The sequence below is a fragment of the Beta vulgaris genome, chromosome 8, assembly GCF_026745355.1.
Source record: "Beta vulgaris subsp. vulgaris cultivar EL10 chromosome 8, EL10.2, whole genome shotgun sequence".
Lineage (NCBI taxonomy): Eukaryota > Viridiplantae > Streptophyta > Magnoliopsida > Caryophyllales > Amaranthaceae > Beta > Beta vulgaris.
In genome coordinates, this window is record NC_079209.1 from 23,835,502 (window position 1) to 23,857,257 (window position 21,756).

Genomic DNA, 21,756 nt, shown 5'->3' on the forward strand with positions numbered 1-21,756 from the left:
CCTCTTTCACTATTGTTCTGGCCGACCAAAGGACACCAGGTAGGTCGTCTACCCATGCCCCTTTAGCTGCGTCAAGGGACTTCTTGATTCCTTTTAGGACAATTTTGTTGGCCGATTCGGCTTGTCCATTGGTTTGGGGTCGGGTCGGCCCGCTGTTGAATTGCCGACCATTGTCTGACACCAGAGCTCTTGGAATTCTGAACCTGGTGATGATGTTCCTCCAGATGAACATCTGGACTTGCTTGTCAGTTATTGATGCTAGCGGTTCGGCCTCTGTCCACTTGGTGAAATAATCGATGGCCACAATCAAAAACTTCCTTTGCCCTGATGTCGGGGGGAAAGGTCCGAGTAAGTCCATGCCCCACTTATCGAAGGGCAACACTGCTTGAATCGTGGTAAGGGGAGTAGCAGGAGCTCTGGGTATGTCCGAGTGGATCTGGCAAGATGGGCATCGCCGGGACAGATTCGAGGCATCGGCCTTCAAGGTGGGCCAATAATATCCTGCTCTTAAGGCCTTTCTGGCTATTGTTCTGCCCCCTTGGTGGCTGCCGCAAGCCCCTTGGTGTATTTCCCGGAGGACATAGTTTCCTTCCTTGGGGGTTACACACTTGAGAAGGGGATGAGTGAAGGACTTTTTGTAGAGCTGACCATCATGCCAAAGGAACCAACCAGATTTATGTTTGACCCGATCGGCTTCCTTAGGGTCGTCGGGTAAGGTCCCGTCTCGCAAGTACTTCAGAATTTCATTCATCCAGCCGGAGGAACGGTTGAGGACCAGCTATTCTTTGGCATTTATGCTGGGCTCTCTCAACACTTCCCAAGTTATAGTTCTAGGGGTCGACCCTTCAACAGAACTGGCCATCCGAGCCAGTGCATCAGCCTGCTGATTTTTCGAGCGGGGAATATGAGTAATCCGGAATCCGGACAACCGTCCAATGACAGCTCGAGCTTTGGCCAAGTACATTCTCATGTTATCCTCCTTGGCCTCGTATTCTCCTGAAACCTGACCCACAATGAGCTGCGAGTCGGATTTTGCTACGATTGAAGTTGCTCCGGCTAGGATGCAAAGTTGTACTCAGCTTCGTTGTTAGATCCGAGAAACTCGAACTTAACAGCGTACTCAATTTTATCCCCGACCGGGGGTTTGATGACCAAACCGGCTCCACAACCATTTTTCGTGGAGGATCCATCGACCAGCAATTCCCATTCCTCCAGTGAGCCGACCGGGGGGTCTGGTTGCACACTCGGTGATGAAATCAGCAAGAGCTTGGGCTTTGATCGCCCTTCGTGGCTCGAATTCTAGCCCAAAATCCGCTAGCTGATTCGCCCAATCAGTCGTCCGACTCGAGTGGTTCCTACTTTCAATGATCTTTCGAAGCGGCTGTCCGGTTAGGACTTTGATGGGGTGCGCTTGAAAGTAGGGCTTGAGCTTCCGACTTGCCATTACTAAGGCAAATACCATCTTCTCGACATCACTGTACTTCGCCTCAGCCCCTCTATAGGCATGGCTGATGAAGTAGACAGGATGTTGCTTTCCTTCTCGTTCGGTTACCAGGACTGCGCTAAGAGCGTAGTCCGAGACAGCCAAGTATATGAACAAAGGTTCCCCCGGCAAGGGGAGATCAGTTTAGGCAAGTTGCCAAGTGATTCTTGAGGGAGGTGAAGGCTTGCTCGGCTTCGTCGTCCCAGGCGAACTCTTTTCGCTTCAAGGCCTTGAAGAACGACAAGATCTTATCAGCCGACCTGGAGAGGAAACGCCCGAGTGCAGCTAAGCAGCCGGTTAGGCGCTGTACTTCCCGAACATTCCGAGGAGATTTCATCTCTAGGACCGCTTTGATCTTGTCCGGGTTGGCTTCGATTCCTCTCTCATCCACTAGAAATCCGAGGCACTTTCCCCCTTTAACTCCGAAGACACATTTTTTGGGTTAGCATCATTCGGTACTTTTCAGGGTGCTCACGTTTCTTTCAGATCTGAGCTGGTGATCCGACTGGGCCTTGCTTTTGACTATCATATCGTCAACATATACTTCAATGTTCCGACCCAATTGGTCGCTGAAGATTTTGTTGACGGTTCGCTGATATGTAGCCCCGGCATTTTTGAGGCCGAACGGCATCATCTTATAGCAGTAGACACCCTGAGGAGTGATGAAGCGTATGAACCCTATCCTTCTCGGCCATGGGAATTTGATGATAGCCGGCATTTGCTCCATGAAGCTGAGAAGGGCTGCCCTGCCGTTGAATCGACCAGCCTATCGATCTTTTGGCAAGGGTGATTGTCTTTTGGGCAGGCTTTGTTTAAGTCGGTGAAATCGACACACATTCGCCATGCCCCTCGGTTTTTGACACACCACACGTTGGCCAGCCATCCGAGTATGACATTCTTCAATGAAACCCGCTTCGAGCAGCTTCTTGACCTCGCGGCTGCTGCGGCATTTCTTTCAGGACCTTGGTGCCTGAGCTTTTTGTTATGGTCTGAACCCCTCTTTGATGTTAAGCTCATGGCACATGATTTTGGGTCGAGCCCAGGCATTTCTTGGCCTCGTAGGCGAACATCTTGGTACTCCGTGAGCACTTGGATGATATCTTGCCTTGTTTGAGGGTCCATGGCTTGCCTACCCTGACGTCCGACCGGGGTCCTGGCCGATTGCGACTTCTTCGTCTCCTCGGCTGGCTGAGGGTTCGTATTGCTTGGGGTTTCAGTTATATATACCCCGAGGCTGGTTGAGGGCTGACCCTTCATACTTTCTTTTTTCGAGTCCTTTTGGACGTCGTTTCCGAGTCCTTTTGGACGTCGTTATTTTTGAGGCTATTCACATAGCACTCTCTTGCTGTTTGCTGTCGCCTTGAACTTTTCCTACCTTTCCGTCATCAGTTTCAAACTGCATGAGGAGCTGATAGGTGGATATGGCGGCCTTGCCTTTTTAGCTGGGTCCTCCCCATTATTATGTTGTAGGCAAAGGGATGTCACCACCAAGAAGTCGACTGGTAGGCTTCTCCCCTTGCCTTTTTCACCCATCCGAGTGGGTAATTTTATTGACCTGACCGGGTGGACAGAGTTGCCCCCGAAGCCTATGAGCGGCTGAGTCAGGGGGGTGACATCCCGCTCGGTGTACTTCAGCTTCCTGAGGCACTCGAGGGTGATGATGTCAGCAGATGACCCGCTATCAACCAACACCCTCTTTACCCGAGTATTTGCCACTTTGAGTTCGATGACCAGTGGGTCGTCATGTGGCGTATGTAACGTCCGACTGGGCTCCCCAAAGGTCATGACCGGGCAGCTGGGACGGGGTAGCTGGACATCGAGTACCTGATGCTTGAGGTTTTGGAGGTGGCCCTTGCGTGCTCGACCGGTCAGGCCTCCCGACGCTAATCCTCCTGCAATGACACCGATGAACCCTTCGGTGTCTCCGCTATTTGACTCACCCACCTTTTGCTTTCCTTTCTCATCGGCGGAATGCTTTAGGTAGTGATTGAGCTTTCCTTGGTCGGCTAAACCGTCCACGGATTTTTTGAGCTCTCTGCAGTCTTTGGTGGTGTCCACACTCCTTGTGGTAATCGCACCATAAGCTCCTGTCTCTCCGAGATGATGATGTCCGAATGGGTGCTGGCTTGGGAAGCTTATTTTTGTTCCTGATGTCAAAATAGATTTATTTCCGGTTTTTATTAAACCGAGGATCGTTGCCGTTATCGGTGAGCCGGTCCCCTCGGCCTCCCGTTCTCTGATGTTTAGGCTGATCCCTATGGCTCCCCTCATCTTTTCTCTTCTTGGTCCCTTCATCCGAGTAACGGCAGATATCTGTTGCTTGGATGAATCTTTGGGCTCTGGCCATGGCTTCTGAGTAGGTCTTCACCTCATTCTCGGCCAGTGACCATCTGAGCCGACCCGGTTGGAGTCCGGACATGAGGGCGGCGAAAGCTACCGCATCTTGCAAGTCGGTGATTTTAAGGGACTCTTCATTGAACCTCTTGATGTAGTCCGACAGAGGTTCATTCTTGTCTTGCTTCACCCCCATGAGATGAAGGCTGGTTTTTTCTTTGCCTCTTTCCAGCCACAAACTGGTGGATGAAGAGGTGTTCAAGTATGGCGAAGTCAGTGATGACCCCAGCCGGGAGTTCTTGGAACCAATTGAGGGCCAGACCTTTGAGGGTGGTGGGGAAGAAACGACACCAGGTGGCCTCACAACTTGTCTGAACGCTCATCTGAGCCTTGTAGCTGGCCATATGATCATCTGGGTCGGTTAGGCCCGCCAATGGCTCGATCAAGGGAGTTTTAATTTTTCCCGGGGTTGGGGTCCCTAGGATTTCCTGACTGAAGGGGATCAGGAACTTGAGCCCTCCTCCAGTCAGCTTAGGAGGCTGAGAATGAGCCGAGTCCCCCTGACCCTCTCGGTCATTCGCCTTCTTCTTGAGGAACTCCCGGGCGTCATAGCCTTGGCTGAGGCGCTTCTAGTTAAGAAAATCCCGGGCGTCTTGGGGTTTCCGACCCGTGCCCCCTCTTGGGGACTTAGATACGTGGGTTTCCGCGTGCTGACGGGCCGACCCCTGTCATGCGGATTTCTCTTTCTCCCGACGACTTGGGTCTCTCGCATCGGATCGTGGCCGGCTAGGCTGCTGATCCCGATTAGAACGAGAGTGGACATCCGATCCCTTTGGTCCCTTTGAGAGCGGACTACAGTGCGCTCTCTGTGCTCATGTTGATTGAGCGGGATGAGCTGGTGCTATCTCTGCTGGAGCATGGCCATCATGTCCATCATGCCTTTTTGAAAGGTTTCTTAGAGCTGAGCAGTAATAAGGGCAATGTCGGCCGCAAAGAGCGGTTGGGGCTCGACATTCTGAATTTGCTGAGAGGCAGACCGGGGGTCCAAAGTTTGAACGGTGGGCGACCTCCGACCTGGCGAGGGGATCTGCTCGGCCTCCCTATTATGCGGGGGCGAGTGGCCTCTCTCCGGCCGAGGGACTTGGTCAGAGGCTTGCTTGCCGCGGGTGTTTTTGGTCGGTGCCATTGTTAACTGGCGTTCGAAGCTGAGTAGCTACTGAGGTAAATCTTAATGAGTGGTTGCGAAGTAACTTTTCGTACTATCCCCACAGAGGGCGCCAAACTGTTTCTGTCTAGAAATTAAGGGTGCTAATTCCTTTGCTTAGAGAATACCGGGTCAGATCTGAATGTCCTGAGTCCAAAGTCCGTATGCCGGAATCCTGCAAAAGTAATGGTTAGACTGCCCCGGAGGTGGTTCCGGGATCGCCTCTTCGATGCTCAAGTCAGTGATCAAGCTAGAGAGATAAAGTCTAGAGAGAGATGCTCTGGTTTGTTAGGTAAGAATTCAATACCTTCTCATTGATGAGGGGGTTGGGTATTTATAGTGCTTTTGGAGATCCCAACTGTAGGCCAGCTGGAAGGCACTGACAGCTGGAAGAAACCACCATAGGTGGGCCCCTGGGGGCTTAAGGCTCTATTGGGCTTGAATTACCCTTTGCTGGTTTAACCTGTGAAATAAGCCAAAACATAAGCCACAAAGTAAATGTTGTCAATTAATATTCTTTTTCCTCAAAAAAAATATTTATGAAAATACTATAAATCAATTTATGAAAATCTCAAAAGTGAAGAAGAGGTAGTAACTCAGTGGAATACCACCCCGAATTCGCGGGCATTTTCCATTGTTCGAGTCCTCATCCCAAAAATATGTTGAGGCATTTACTTTTGGTCTATTTAACCTTGTACCCAACCTGAAAATAAAAATCCCAAAAGTAACAAATTTTAAAAAAGAAAAATTTTCAGAGAAATTTCGAAATTTTCTTTGGGAGATTTTCTCTATCTTCTTCCTTCCACCTCTCAGCTCATTCCACTAACACCCGAACCTAGACATCGGGTAACAGAACAAACCCTGATAGACAACAACAACCTTGAGCAAATCTAAAGAACACATTTGAGCCATGGCTCAGATATCCAGAGATGGGAGTCATGGCTAAAATGTGTTTAGCGTACGTTTCAGTCATGGTCCAAATACTATTTCCAGATGTTTGCTCAAATATTTAGAGATCTTGATTAGGCCATGGTTCAAACGCATTTAGGATATATCGATGTTTGGTATTTTTTCAATTTTTTTAGAAATATTTCCTTTGATTATTTTTTTCGTCGTTTTTGTGTTATGTTGAATAATTGTTAATCAAATATTGTTACAAATTAATAGTATTAATTATATTAATTGATAATATTGACAAAGATATTAGTAAATTAACAATAATGATGTTAACATGTTAATGTAACAATTATTTTCTGAATTCAATTATAATCAAAACATCATGATAGTCTTAGTGAAATTTCAGATGGAACTTATGATGTTATTAAATCTGGTGGGGAGAATATGGTGGTGGTATGGTGGAAGAATTGTAAGAGGAGGAAGAAACATGGAATAACCATGTACCAACCAAACAAAACCATTTTAAGGGAGTGTCATGTTCTCCTTTCTCTTTACACCCCTTTCTTGATTCCATGCATTAAATGACCTAAAAAGAATGGATGTGGATTAGGTTTATGTTACTTGGTTGAGTTTTTTTAAATTATGTCAAATGATCCCTTTAGTGTAAACATAGGGATTTTCAATAGTTATTTAACCAATTAATGAGTATGTAATTAGAAATTTAGGAATGATTACAAATTATATTTTTAAATTTGGGTGATTTCGAGAATTGATCTTAAGGTGATTTTTGGTTAATAAACTTATTTAAAATAATAATCAACGTTCGTTACTAACTATTCATAAATAGAGGTAGAAACATCGTAGGATTGCGTAGTTCAAATCTTTTCAATTTATTTTTAATGAAAGTTATGATCATATCATAGTTGTTTCAGGTGAAACTTAATTACGAGTTGAAATTCGAGGAGGTGAGATTACCTCGTGAAATACGAGTCAAGTATCTAAGTAGAGTAGAATCCATAAACTGATGTTAAACTATCCCGGGGTTGACCCGGAATCTCCCTCCGATACATAGTCTATATAATGTTAAAGGATAAAGTCTAGTTATAGAAAGCTGAAAGAGATAGAGAGCTATACTGTTGGAGAACTATTCATTATCTATATCTATGGGAATCCAATACCCTTTTCATAGCAAGTGAAAGGGTGACCAATATAGACGTCGTGCGAACTTCCAGAGAAATGTGCTAGTATTGGCCACAATTTGATCCTTATTTTAATCTAGGGGTACTTTGGTAACTTCACCTTGACTTGTTGGCACAATTGAGCTTCGACCCAAACAATGAAATTTCATAGAGAGTTTTTATTGGATAGATACTACTATACTAGGGAACATGAAGCCACTAATATGATATCAAAACAATTTATGGACTAGTAGAAAAATAGAGTATGGCATGGCACACAACAACGCAGCAATATTAGGAAACATGAAGCCACTACGATGATACAAGATGTGAAGATGGAATAACTTTTAATGTAAAGTCGTAGGATGGGAACAGCTTAGCTTTAGCACTTTGGCCACTAGTCATGCACTATGTTCATCATCTATTTAGTTTGTCAGGCACACCTAAAAAAAGCCTTCCCCATTTCAACGCCCACCAACCCACTATTGTGTTCTAGCCTCGTTATTCTTTGTTGGTATTTAGGGTGTGTGCAACATTTATGTAATGGATGGGATCCAAAGACCATAAATACGACGAGTCCGGCAATTCTGTGAACTGTTAGGTGTCAAACACATATTTCACAACCTTTTTTAAACTCGTGTTAATTTTCACCCAATATAAATATCAACGTATTTGGGTCGGAATGTTGCTCCGAATTGGTATTGCTTGTCGAATTTGATATACATTTTTTTTCCATTCCCACTAAAATATATTAAGCAAAAACTCAACAATTAAATTGTACAAATATAATAATGAAGACACTTAAAGCATGATTAAAAGTTGGTTGAAATGGTAATTGTGTCATGTATAATAGCAAGAGGCCACAAGTTCAATTCTTGCTTGCTTTTGTTAATTAACATGACTTATGTATACATTGGACAATTCTACTGGAGTAACAGAGGTACCACGTGGCGTGTACACATTGTCACACGCGCCTTTTAATATATTTGTGTAGATTATTACACATTCAAAAAGTATATTTGCACATTCAAAACAATTTTTTTTTTTGCATATCCAAATAATATGTCTCTACATCCAAACTACATGCATATTTGCACATCTAGCAAGTATTCTAAGGATAAGAGTTAGCTCAAGTGGGTAGAGCGCTCCCCCTTGGCTCCTGAAGTTAGGGGTTCGATCTTTACCCCCACCATTATGTTGGGTTATTTCCTTAGCATGCTATCCATGCCTTACCAGCCAATGTGTTGGTGTTTCCTACAGCCTAGTAGTCTTGTGGGGGTTAGCCCTTGGGTTGACTTAATTTTCTAATAAAAAAACAAATCTAGCAAGTATTCTAGCACATCTGAGAAATATACTTGCACATCCAAAATAACATGACTTATGTACACATTGGACAATTCTACTGGAGTAAAAAAGGTACCACGTGGCTCGTAACATTGTCACACGCGCCTTTTAATATATTTGTATAGATTATTACACATTCAAAATTTATATATGCAGATTCAAAACATATTTTTTTGCACATCCAAACTACATGCATATTTGCACATCTAGCAAGTATTCTTGCACATTTGAGAAATATACTTGCACATCCAAAAGTATCCAAAGACAATGTTTGCACATCCGGACTGCAATTTTGCACATCCAAAATCTATTGTTGCACATTCCAAAAATATGTTTGCACATACAAGAAGTATTCCTGCACACCCAAGATATATATTTGAACATCCAAAAGGTAAGTTTGCACATCTAAACACTATATTTGCACATCCAAGCTACATATTTGCACATTTAAAGATTCTATTTTGCACATCTAAAAATTATGCTTGCACATCCAAAACGTGTCATTACACGTCAAACGACTATATATATACATCTAAAGATTGACTTCTGAATTATTAATTTTTATAATGTGCAAAAATTGTGGAGTGGATGTACATATAGCTAATACATTGGATGTGCATCACTAGGGGTGGCAATGATAGAGTTGAGTTTGAGCTAGCTCGACTCGACTCGTTAGCATTTCGAGTCGAGTTTGAGTTGAATTGAGCTCACTCGAGTCGCGTTTTGACCGAAGTTTTGACCGAGCTTTAACCGAGTAGATTTCGAGTAGCTTACAAGTGTTTCACAAGCAACAATAAGGCAGAAAAATGTTAAATTTAATTACTTTAATATTATAATTGGGTATTCGAACTTCTTGGGAGTTTTCGAGTGGAGTATCGAGTTGCTCAACTCGACTCATCAGCATCTCGAGTCGATCTCGAGTACGATTTGAGCTCACTTGAGTCGAGCTTTGGCCGACTTTTGACAGAGTTGATCTCGACTAGCTCGCAAGTTGTCTTGTCTCATTGCCACCCTATGCATCACATGTATGTAGTTGTTCTAAGAAGGAGAAATAGTTTCCTTTTTTTAATCTAACCTGACTTCAGGGCATAGTTGATGGTCTTTTTTCCATTTTTTGCACCACTAAACAGTTTGGAATTTAGCCTTTTTCGAATATGACCCAGTTGCCATATTTTTACAGCTTGTTTGATTCATTTTTAGTAAAAGAAGATAAGAGAAAGGAAAATAATGAAAGATAAAATATGAAAACCTTAACTTTTCATGTTTGGTTTAATTTTTTCTTTCCTCCCAAATTTTCCCACTTTTGGGAAGAAAGGAATACTAAATTATATTAAGGAGTCTTTCCTTCCAATTCCTTTCATTTCCTTTTACTTAAATTGTTTTTTAAACCAAATATTCAAAACTAACAAAAATTCCCTGCACTTCCTTATTCTTTTCCTTTAAATTTTTTCTACCAAACGAGTTGTTAGCTATATCTTTAGTTATCATCATGTGCCATGCATAGAAAGCTTTACTAATGTTACCTAAGAGTGTAAATGATAAGATTCGAGTTTGATCTAGCTCAACTCGACTCGTTAGTATTTCGAGTCGAGCTCACACGAGTTGAATCGAGCTCACTAGAGTCGAGTCTTGATCGAGCTTTGGCCAAGTCGAGTTTTGACGGAGTAGATTTCGAGTATCTTGCAAGTGTCTCATATTAAAAGAAACCATAAGGTAGAAAGATATTGAAATTGAGTATTTTGTTATTGATAATTGGGTATTCGAGCTTCTCATGAGTTTTTGAGTCGAGTATCGAATTATTCAACTCGACTCGCTAACATCTCGAGTCAAGCTCGAGTTTGATTCGAGCTCACTCGAGTGACCGAGTTTTGACCGGATCAATCTCGAGCAGCTCGCAAGTTAAGTGGTCTTTTCTCATTTACACCCCTAAATTGCTACCGATGTGTAGCTTAAAGAAAATATTTTGAAAAACGCTTTTAAATAAATAGTTATATGGTGAAGGAAATTAATTAAGGAATTTTTCTTATGAATTTTGACGGGGAAGAAATGTTAGTTTCATATGATTTTTCTTATAATATCTTGAAAATTAGTGAAGGAGAATAAGGATGCACTCATACCTGGTATAGTGATAACAAATTCTTCTTTGACCTACTAAACATAAAACTAATTTGAGTAGAATTACAATTTAACGGATTTAGTTATTCATTGTTGTAAGTCAATCAGCTTTTTTTTTTTTTTTTGAGGGGAAAAGTGAGCTCGCTAGCTTAATAAAGGGACAAATTGTCCATAAGTACATAAGGAGCCACTTCCTGAGGGACATGATTCTCCCACACTTGTTCAACTCTGAACGAAACTAGCTTAGCTAAGTGATGGGCAACAAAATTCCCGTCACATTTGACATGAGACCATACTAAGGAAGGAAAATACAAACAAGCAGACAAGATATCATGAAGAATAGTATCGAGATCTGGAAGGTGGACAATGTTGTTGAAGAGACGACGAATAACGACTTAGAAATCCGACTCAAAGATGATGTGTTGGAGTCCATAACGTTTACCCAATCGCAAAGCCACGACAATGGCTTTTGCCTCTGCAAGCTCTGGGGCCCGGAATGCTCTAACACGTCTAGTGGCTGAGGACATGCCCAGTAGAGTTATGAGCCACACTTGTTCAATCAACTTTATTAAGGTTAAAAATTCCAGTACCCTCTTGGATGTTTTCGGAAACCTGAGCGAAAATTTAAAGAGGGAGCCCTAACCAATGAGCTATTTTTTTTTTTTTTTTGTTAAATAGGTAAAGATATAATGGAATAAAAAAAAGACTTAAAAATTAAATCATGAAGAAAATATAGGTGTAAATATTTTATATGGGCATGTATATACATAGGAAAAGCTATATCCGTTTGGGCCACAGTGCTTTGTATAGCAGCACTCCTCTTATTTGTCTATTTTTACAGCAAGTAGGCCCTTCCTTTTCATTGGTTAAGGTAGTATTTATCGTTTTGATGTACAGCTCTCTAGGTCAAGTGGATAAAGAAAAGAGGCGCATACTTTCGTGAAATAGAAGCTAGAGCAATGACTGCTCATTAAAAATTCCATTGTGAGAACTCTTAAATTCCTTTAGAAAGAATTCATCTTTCTTCATGGTACCAGAGCCGTAAGTCATCTACAACACACAATTTTTTTTTCATCTTCATAGTGAAGATAATCAATTTTCTAGAAATGGCAGCTGAGAAGGAAGACCTTACTGTTGGTGGATACATGGACCCATTGTTTGTCTCAAGCTCAGACAACCCTCAGATGATGCTGAGCACAATGCTCTTTGATGGAGATAATTTTCTGAATTCGAGTAGAAATATTAAAATGGCTCTAGGATCCAAAAATAAATTAGGATTCATAGATGGAACTTGTGAAAAGCTTGCAGTTGAGACTAAGGGTTTTAGCAAATGGATAAGAAATGATTACATGATTAGGTGTTGATTTTTTAAATCTATGACTGTATAGTTGGCTCAAAGCTTGATGCTTGTAGAATCTGCTAAGCAACTCTGGATGAAATTGGTGAAAGATATGGTCAGAGTAATGCCCCTCAACTTTATCAGTTAAAGAGAGATGTTAGTAAACTTAAATAAGAAAAATTGAGTGTGTTTAAGTATTATTGTAAGTTGAAGAGGTATTGGGATGAAATTCAGGCCATTGAAACATTACCTAGCTACAGATTTTGGTGTTATGAGTAAATGTACGTGCAAATTGCAAAAGAAGTTGTTGGATATGATTGAAACAAACAAATTGATTGACTTTTTGATGGGTCTTTTGAACCAATATGATAATATGAAGGGCAACATTCTATCCATGGCTCCCTTGCCTTATTTGAATAGAGCTTTTCACTTAGTTCAACAGGTTGAAAAACAAAAACAATTAAGTGGTGAAGTTGCAACTGAGAACTTGGAGGTAAGTGCCTTTCAAGTGAACAAGCAGGACACTGAAAATTTCCAGAGAAGAGAATTCAGGAAGGATAAAGTATATAAGAGATGTGACTATTGTGGGATAAAGGGTCACATCAAGAGCGACTGTTACAAGATCATTGGGTATCCTGAGAGGAGTGAAAACACTAGAGGAAGGAATGGACAAGATGATTGAGGAAGAAACAGAAAAGGGAAGATTGGAATAAAATTTGGTGCAAATGCAGGGAGACATGAGGAAGGTATGAGTGGTGATGCTGAATCTCCCTTGGACGAGGAAGTATATGAGGCAGCTAGCGGCAACAATAGCAAGGTAGACCCTAGCCTCATTTCAGCTGTTGTAAAAGAAGTGATGAAGGCATTCTCTAAGAATCATGGAGCAGGACGAAGTCAAGGAAGCACTACAAGAGGAAGCAATTTTGCAGGTGCAGTGATTGCTTCTAATGTAGCAAATTACAATGATATTTTGAATTCTGACTCATGGATCATTGATTCTGGAGCATCTTTTAATAAAATTTGTGTTTTGAGAAAGCTCGATAGAGCTATGGAAGTAGGATTACCAGATGGAAGTGTCAAGAGGGTGAATTAGATGGGAAATGTTTAACTCACTCCTAAAATCACACTGTATAATGTGTTATATCTTCTTGATTTCGGGCATAATCTTCTGTCAGTAAGTAAACTAATAGAGGGAAGTAATGTTAAGGTTAATTTTGACATGAATGGTTGTATTTTTCAGGACCATTATACTGAAGAAAGGTTAGGATATGGACAAAGGAGGCCTGGTCATTACAAGTTTCACAAAGCAGAAGCTAGAGATGAGGAGAAGAGGCAAGAAAACAAAGTAGAGATGTTTGCAGGGAATGCAAAAGTATCATTAGATAAAGTTAAATTCAATTAAATGCATGCAAGACTTGGTCATAGCTCTTTGTCTAAGATGCAACATTTGGAATTTTGTAATTGCAAGAATTTGAAGGATTTTTATTGTGATACTTGTCATGTTGCCAAAATTCATAAATTTCCCTTTTCTCTTAGCAAGAACATTGCTCATCATGTTTTTGATATGATTCATGTGGACTTATGGGGGCCATATAGAGTAAAATCCATTTTTGGAGCCAGTTACTTTCTCACTATAGTTGATGACTATAGTAAGTAACATGGACACATCTTTTGAATAGCAAAGAGAACGTAAACACATTATCAAAGCTTTCTTGGCTCATGTTGAAACTCAGTTTAACAAAAGAGTGAAGTATATTAGGAGTGATAATGGGACAGAAGTAGTTCAGGAGGAATGTGGTGAGACATCGAAAGAGATAGGAATAATTCATCAAAGAAGCATGCCCGGGGTGCCATAGCAAAATGGGAGAGTTGAGAGAAAGCATAGATTCCTATTGTAGACTGCTAGATTTCTTAAATTGCATTCTGGTTACCAAAATTTCTATGGGGAGAATGTATCCTTGCTGCAACTCACCTTATAAATCTCCTTCCTAGTGCTGTCATAGGTTGGAAAACTCCCTATGAGAGACTGATGCAAAAGAAACCTAGCTATGAGCATCTTAGAGTGATTGGATGCCTATGTTATGCTAGTATACATAAAAAAGGAGTAGATAAGTTTGAAGAGAAAGGCGTGAGGAGTATCTTAATAGGGTATCCCAATGCTCATAAGGGATACAAACTCTATGATTTAGATAAAAACAAGTATTTGTCAGCAGAGATTTTGTGTTCAAAGAATAAATTCTTCCTCTTTTGAACCCATGCAACATAAAATATGCAATGAAGTTGCACTTAAATTCTTTACCTGTTATTGGTACTAACCCTGTGCAGGACATGGAAGCAACTGATGAATTCACTCAAGCAAAAGAAGATGAGGTTACCATGAGAACCCATGAAGAGAATTAAATGAATGAAGTGTATGAAGGAGATGTGAATGATGATAGCACATATACAGTCCAGCTCACAAAGGCAGAACAAGAGAGAGATGAACCTATTCAAGTTATTATTAAAAGATCTTCCAGAGATCGAACCATGCCTAGAAGATTGGAAGATTATGAAGTACAACTGCCTCCCAACAACATCACACCATCCACTTCACCGAATTCTAATTCCTTTAATGTGAAAGCATTAGAGGAAACTAAACGGTATTCAAGAGCTTACTTATGCTCCTTGAACAATGTTCTACAGACAAAGGAACCTCAAAGCTATCAAGAAGTTGCAACAGATTCAGGATAGGTTCATGCTATGGATGAAGAGATACAAGCTCTGGAGAAAAATGCTACTTGGGTGCTCACTGACTTGCCACTAGGTAAGCAAGCTATAGATAGTAAATGGGTCTTTAAGACTAAGTTGAAGCCAGATGGAAATATAGAGAGATTGAAGGCTAGATTGGTGGCAAGAGGGGACAAGCAACTCAAGGTAAAAGACTATAAAAACACTTTTTCCCCAGTTACTAAGTTCACTACTGTGAGAATTTTAATAGCTATTGCAGCCATGAAAGACTGGAAGCTGCATCAGTTAGATATTAACATTGCATTCCTACATGGATATATGGAAGAAGAAATTTATATGAAGCCTCCCCCCAGGATCTAAAGCTAGAGAAGAAGGGAAGGTATGTAAATTGTAAAGAAGCTTATGCGGCCTCAAACAAGCTTCAAGACAATGGAACATACAACTCAAAAAATTTCTTTTAAGGAGAGATTTTCAGCAATCCAAGAGAGATTATTCTCTATTTTGTAGAAGAAAAGGAAAGCTCTTTTGCATAATTCTGTTGTATGTAGATGATCTCTTGATCACTAAGAATGATGAAGCTTATATTCAGTATATCAAGCAAGAGCTTGACACTGAGTTCATAGTGAAAGCTCTAGGTGAAATGAGATACTTCCTTGGCTTGGAAGTAGCACGATTAGAAGAAGGCATTATGTTAAACCAAAGAAAATATGCCTTGGATATTGTTCAAAATATAGGCTTACTAGGTTGTAAAGCTGTTAAGTTTCCCTTTCCTAAGGGTGTGAAACTATATACAGATCAAGGTGATCTCTTGGATGATCCAGAGAGGTACAAAAGACTTATTGGTATATTATTGTACCTCAATCTGAGTATGAGCAGACCAGATTTGTCATACTCATTTCAACAAATGAGTCAATTCATGAGTTGACCCAGACAACCTCATTGGAATGCATCGCTTCATGTAGTGGGATACCTAAAAGGGAGCATTAGTCAAGGGCTATTCTATCCTGCACATTCAGACATCTATATGATTGGGTTCTATGATGCAGATTGGGGTGCATGTGCCTTCAGTGGCAGGTCTCTAATAGAGTATTGTGCATATCTGGGTGGTTCCCTTGTATCTTGGAAAACCAAGAAACAAAAGACAGTGTCAAAGTTATCAGCAAAATCTGAGTATAGAAGCATGTCACAAACAACTAGTGAGCTAGTTTGGGTCAATGGAATTCTTGAAGGCCTTCACATATATATTCCTCATCCAGTGACTTTATATTGTGATAACAAGGCTGCAACTTATATTGCTCAAAATCCAGTCTATCATGAGAGGACTAAGCATCTCAAGTTGGACTGCCATTACATCCGAGAGCACATTGAAGAAGGTTTTGTATCTACAACATATATTAAGTCCTCTTTGCAAACTGGTGAAATGACAAAATCTCTATCTGAAGCTCGGCATTTTTATCTTTGCTCCAAGCTTGGCCTTTGCACCATGGAGAAATTCCAACTTGAGGGGGGGGGGGTGAAGAAATTATAGGTGTAAATATTTTATATGGGCTTGTATATACATAGGGAAAGTTATATCCCTTTGGGCCACAATGCTTTGTATACCAGCACTCCTCTTATTTGTCTATTTTTACAGCAGTAAGTAGGCCCTTACTTTTCATTGGTTAAGGTAGTATTTATAGTTTTGATGTACAGTTGTCTAGGTCAAGTGAATAAGAAAAGAGGCGCATACTTTCATGAAATAGAAGCTAGAGCAATGACTGCTCATTAAAAACTCCATTGTGAGAACTCTTAAATTCCTTTAGAAAGAATTCATCTTTCTTCAAATCACAACTATGATAATAATAATCAAATGAAGAAAAAAACTTACTTGATTGAATCATGGCCAATAGTAGCAGCAATCAAACCTGATTATGTTGTTAAAAATCTATATTTGATAATGGTTATGGAGTGATGATAAAAGAATTGGGCAATATGAATTGATCTTTTCTGCTAGAATTGATCCCTGATTTTGCTGATTTTAAACTCAAATTTTTTAAAATATGATGTCGGCGACACACTTTATATAATCAAAAAGATAATAATAAAATCAATAATTTTCTCCGCTACATTCTAGTCAAATCAAAACCTCGATAAATATATTGAGAAAAATTCCATTAATTATCAACTACAGCGTAATTAATATAACAATACTAAGTGGGTATTTATTAACCATTCTCTAAAGAGGTAATCTTGTGACTTCTCCCAATATAACCAGAATAATCAGTTGTTGTTTGTAGATTGGTCGATTAGTCAAGGACTAATAACTGACTAATAATAATATAAACCGTCAATTTTCGAGGATAGAAATTGAAAAGGAGGAATGTAGAGAGATTGGATGAGTGAGAAAGAAGTCAAAAAAAGATAGTCGGAGTTTGCATTTACCATCGTTCTTCCGTCCGATATATATATATATACATATATATATATATATACATATATATATATATATATACATATATATATACATATATATATGTATATATATACATAAATATATATATATATATATATATATGTATATATATACATATATATATATATATATGTAGATATATATATGTATATGTATATATATGTATATGTATATGTATATGTATATATATGTATATGTATATGTATATGTATATGTATATGTATATATATATATATATATATATATATATAATATATATATATATATATATATATATATATATATATATATATATATATATATATATATATATATATGTATATGTTAATATATATATATATTATATATATATTATACATATATATATTATATATACATATATATATATATATGTAGATATATATATGTATATGTATATATATGTATATGTATATGTATATATATGTATATGTATATGTATATATATATATATATATATATAATATATATATATATATATATATATATATATATATTATATATGTATATGTATATATATATGTATATGTATATATATATGTATATGTATATATATATGTATATGTATATATATATGTATATGTATATATATTGTATATGTATATATATATGTATATATATATATATAATGTATATATATATATATATATGTATATATATATATATATATGTATATATATATATAATGTAATATATATATATATATTATTATATATATATAATGTATATGTACATATATATGTATATATATATGTATATATATATATACATATATATATATATATATTAATATTAATATTATATTATATATATATATATATATATATATATATATATATATATATTATATATATATATATATACACATATATATATTATACATATATATATACATATATATATATATATATACATTACATTATATATACATATATACATATATATATACATTATATATATATATATATATATATATATATATATATACATATATATATATATATACATATATATATATATATACATATATGTATTATATATATTATATATATATATATATATATATATATGTATATATATATAGATATATATATATGTATATATATCTGTATATATATGTATATATATCTGTATATATATGTATATATATCTGTATATATATATGTATATATATCTGTATATATATATACATACATATATGTATATATATGCATATATATATATATGTATATATATATATATATATGTGTATATATAATATGCAATGCTGGTCCACCTGGGAGAGACGGGAGCATGAGTGGTCGCGCAGGGTGCTCCCTGCAATAACAAATGCTATAAAGTCCCCACCAATAAGGAAGTTATTCAAAAATAATAGTCATTACACAATTAAAATACATAAACCATATTTTATTATCATTTAAACTTAAGTTGCACCTATTTCTCAAATTCAAACATAAAATCCTTAATTACAAACCCTAAAATTTTAGTTTTGATGTAACACTCCGAAAATCCATACACGTCTAAACTACGTTGCATCGATTTTGGAAGTGTTACTGCCGCGATTAAACGCAAGGCTTATTGAAATTAAAACATTAACTTACTCTTTATTGTGAAAACTAAATTGTAGCGGAAGAAAATGTTAACTACAACTCGGGAATCACTATTAATCCCTTTTTATTTAAAACAATTAACTTAGTAAATCATAAACAAACTCTAGAAGGTTCAACCAAAACAATTTAAAAGTGCATGCATAATCAAAATATCCCATGTATGCCCGAGGTCATGCAACATCAACATCATGCCTAATCTGCTTCTCAATGAATTATCAATAGTTCATCACAGGTCAATAACCAAACACAAAAATAACAAATAATCAGCTATGCTAAGTATGTACGTAAACAGTTAAATAATATACTATGTATAATCAAAATAATTAGAATCATTCCTAGATGTGATACTACGAGAGTATTACGTTTCGTTACTTTTATAATTAAATTGGCAACGAACGGGCACCGTCATCTTTCTAAAAACATACGGTCTACTAAATCCTTACTAAACAACTTAGTCTATTAGATGGAATACAAATACGGTTTCATTCCGTTTCACACCTATCACCTTAGTATGCATACCCTCAAGATCGTATAGAACTTTCCGCCTCTTGAGTTATCAAAATTTATAAGGACATTATTGTCGTCACGGTAGGCCTACATAGGAGTGTATAACAAGTCCAACATTCCCCCCATTGTTCACTACTTGTAGGAATTCCAGCTAGTAGTTTATCGCCGAATATCCTTCTTAGTGATATTCATTCATACAACGTCAAGCATATAATTAATCACTTAATTTTCCTTCTTAGGTTAAGTCTTTAGTTTAGGCAATCTCCTGTAACATCCTTGCTGCAACAATAAATCACGGGATTCCAGCGGAATTCTCATTTCATGCTTGTGATACGATAGAATTACGCATACCAATAATAATTTATTCCAACTCACAAGTCATACAACAAGAAAATACATACAGATTTCCTATTGATTTCATGTTACTAAACAATCTCATCAATCATAACCAAACAATAGTTCCCTATCATGATTCTAGGTTCCGATAAAACAATTCATAACTTAACATAATACTAACGTATCTAATTGAACTAGTATGCGTACGTACCTTCTAAAGGATAATCTTCGTTGACTACTTAAAATATTCCGTTTATGAAATTGGGACCTAATCGAATAATAGAGTATTTCAGTGCTAAGTCCTTGATATTATTAAAAAAATGAGCTTATCTAACTAGGTAAAACATGGTGTCTTGAATATTAAAAATAATCCATCTTGTTTTTAAACTTTCTTTTCATAAAATTTATTGAAACTAACATATTTAGGACTTAATAATATGTTTGTAAATCTGATTTCCTTTAACTTATAATATGCTTTGTTTCCAACAACAAAACTTAAATAATTATGAAAAAGTATTATAAAATTAGAATTAGGAAATACTATCATCACAAGAACTACTAATTCAATTGTAAATCTGATTTCTTTTAACTTTTACTATACTTTATTCATGATACAAACTTAATCCAAGATATATAAGAATTACAAAATCAGATTTACAATTAATTTAAAGTATAAACGGAAGAGAATGACCACCGGACGACCACCACATGACACCACACCACCGGCGAGCCACGCTTCTCTCAACCCAAACTCGCACAGCATCGCACACCCTCGAGCCACACACCACGCGCAACCCTCGCAGCCATGACTTGACTCACGACAACCCACACCTCATACTTCGCGTCGCACAACCTCGCTCCCACAGCGAGCCCGCATACACCACTCGCTCGACTCGCACACTTCGCTAGCACACAACAGTCGCTCGACTCACTCAGATGCTCGCACACAATAGTCGCTCGACTCACTCAGATGCTTGCACACAACAATCGCTCGACTTGCCTTGACTGCAGCGACCGCACACACACACGCAGCCTCGCACACTGCTCGAAGGCTGACGAACTCAAGGGAGGGGAGAGGAGAAATAGTGCGAAGGAGGAGGAAGAAGATTGACGAGGGAGAAGAAGGGATGAGAGAGAAAATCTTTAAGGTGAAGGGGGGAAAACGACTGATGGAAAAAAAAGTTGCGGTTTTATTTTTTTTTTCCCTTTTTTCCTCTCTTATAATAGCATGTGAAACCTATATGCACACTAGGACTTATTTTTCGAATCAAATTCCTATTTCTTATTTTATTTATTGGGAAAAGAAAATGAAACGGAATTATAGTATAATTAGGTACAAAAAGGAGGTTGTATAGTTAGATTAAATGTAGGCTTATTCAAACTTTATTTTTTATATTTTCTTATTTATAGAAATAACTCCCAAAAATACGGAGTATTACAAGTTTCCCCCCTTAAAGGAAGTTTCGTCCTGAAATTTTGAGGTAGTCAGTCTTAAAGACAACCTTAGCTTTTTGCACTTCTAAGTCCCAATATTTCACAAGTGTTTTCTAATTTTCGCAAGTCAGATAAGCGATAAATACACATAAATGACAGACTTAACATACTTTAGCCAACTTTAGGCCTTAGGGTGGAAGAGAGAAATTCCATCGCGTTCTTCCCCCCCTTAAAAGAAAAGTTACGCCCATGTAACTCACCTACATCTTGAAAGAGCTCAGGGTACTTTAGACACATCGCATCTTCTGCTTCGATGGCTTCTTCAGTTTTCTGATTTCTCCACAACACCTTTATAATTTTGACGTCCTTATTTCTCTTACTATGCACCAGTGGTCTAGGATCTTGATGGGTTTCTCCTCATAGGACATCGGTTTAACTCGATGTTGTAAGATTCTAGGACATGCGACTCGTCAGGTACGTATTTCCAGAGATGTGATACGTGAAACACGTTGTGGACCCTTTCTAACTCATTGGGCAATTCTAAGTGATAAGCCACTTTGCCTACTCGTGCCAAAATCTCATATGGTCCTATGAACTTAGGACTTAGTTTCCATTTCTTCTCAAATCACATCACTCTTTTCATTGGAGATACCTTAAGCAAAACTTTTTCACCCACTTCATAATTCTCTCCCCTTCGCTTCTGTTCCGCATAGGACTTTTGTCTGTGTTGTGCAACTATAATCTTTTCTTGAATAACTCGTACTTGATCAACAATCTC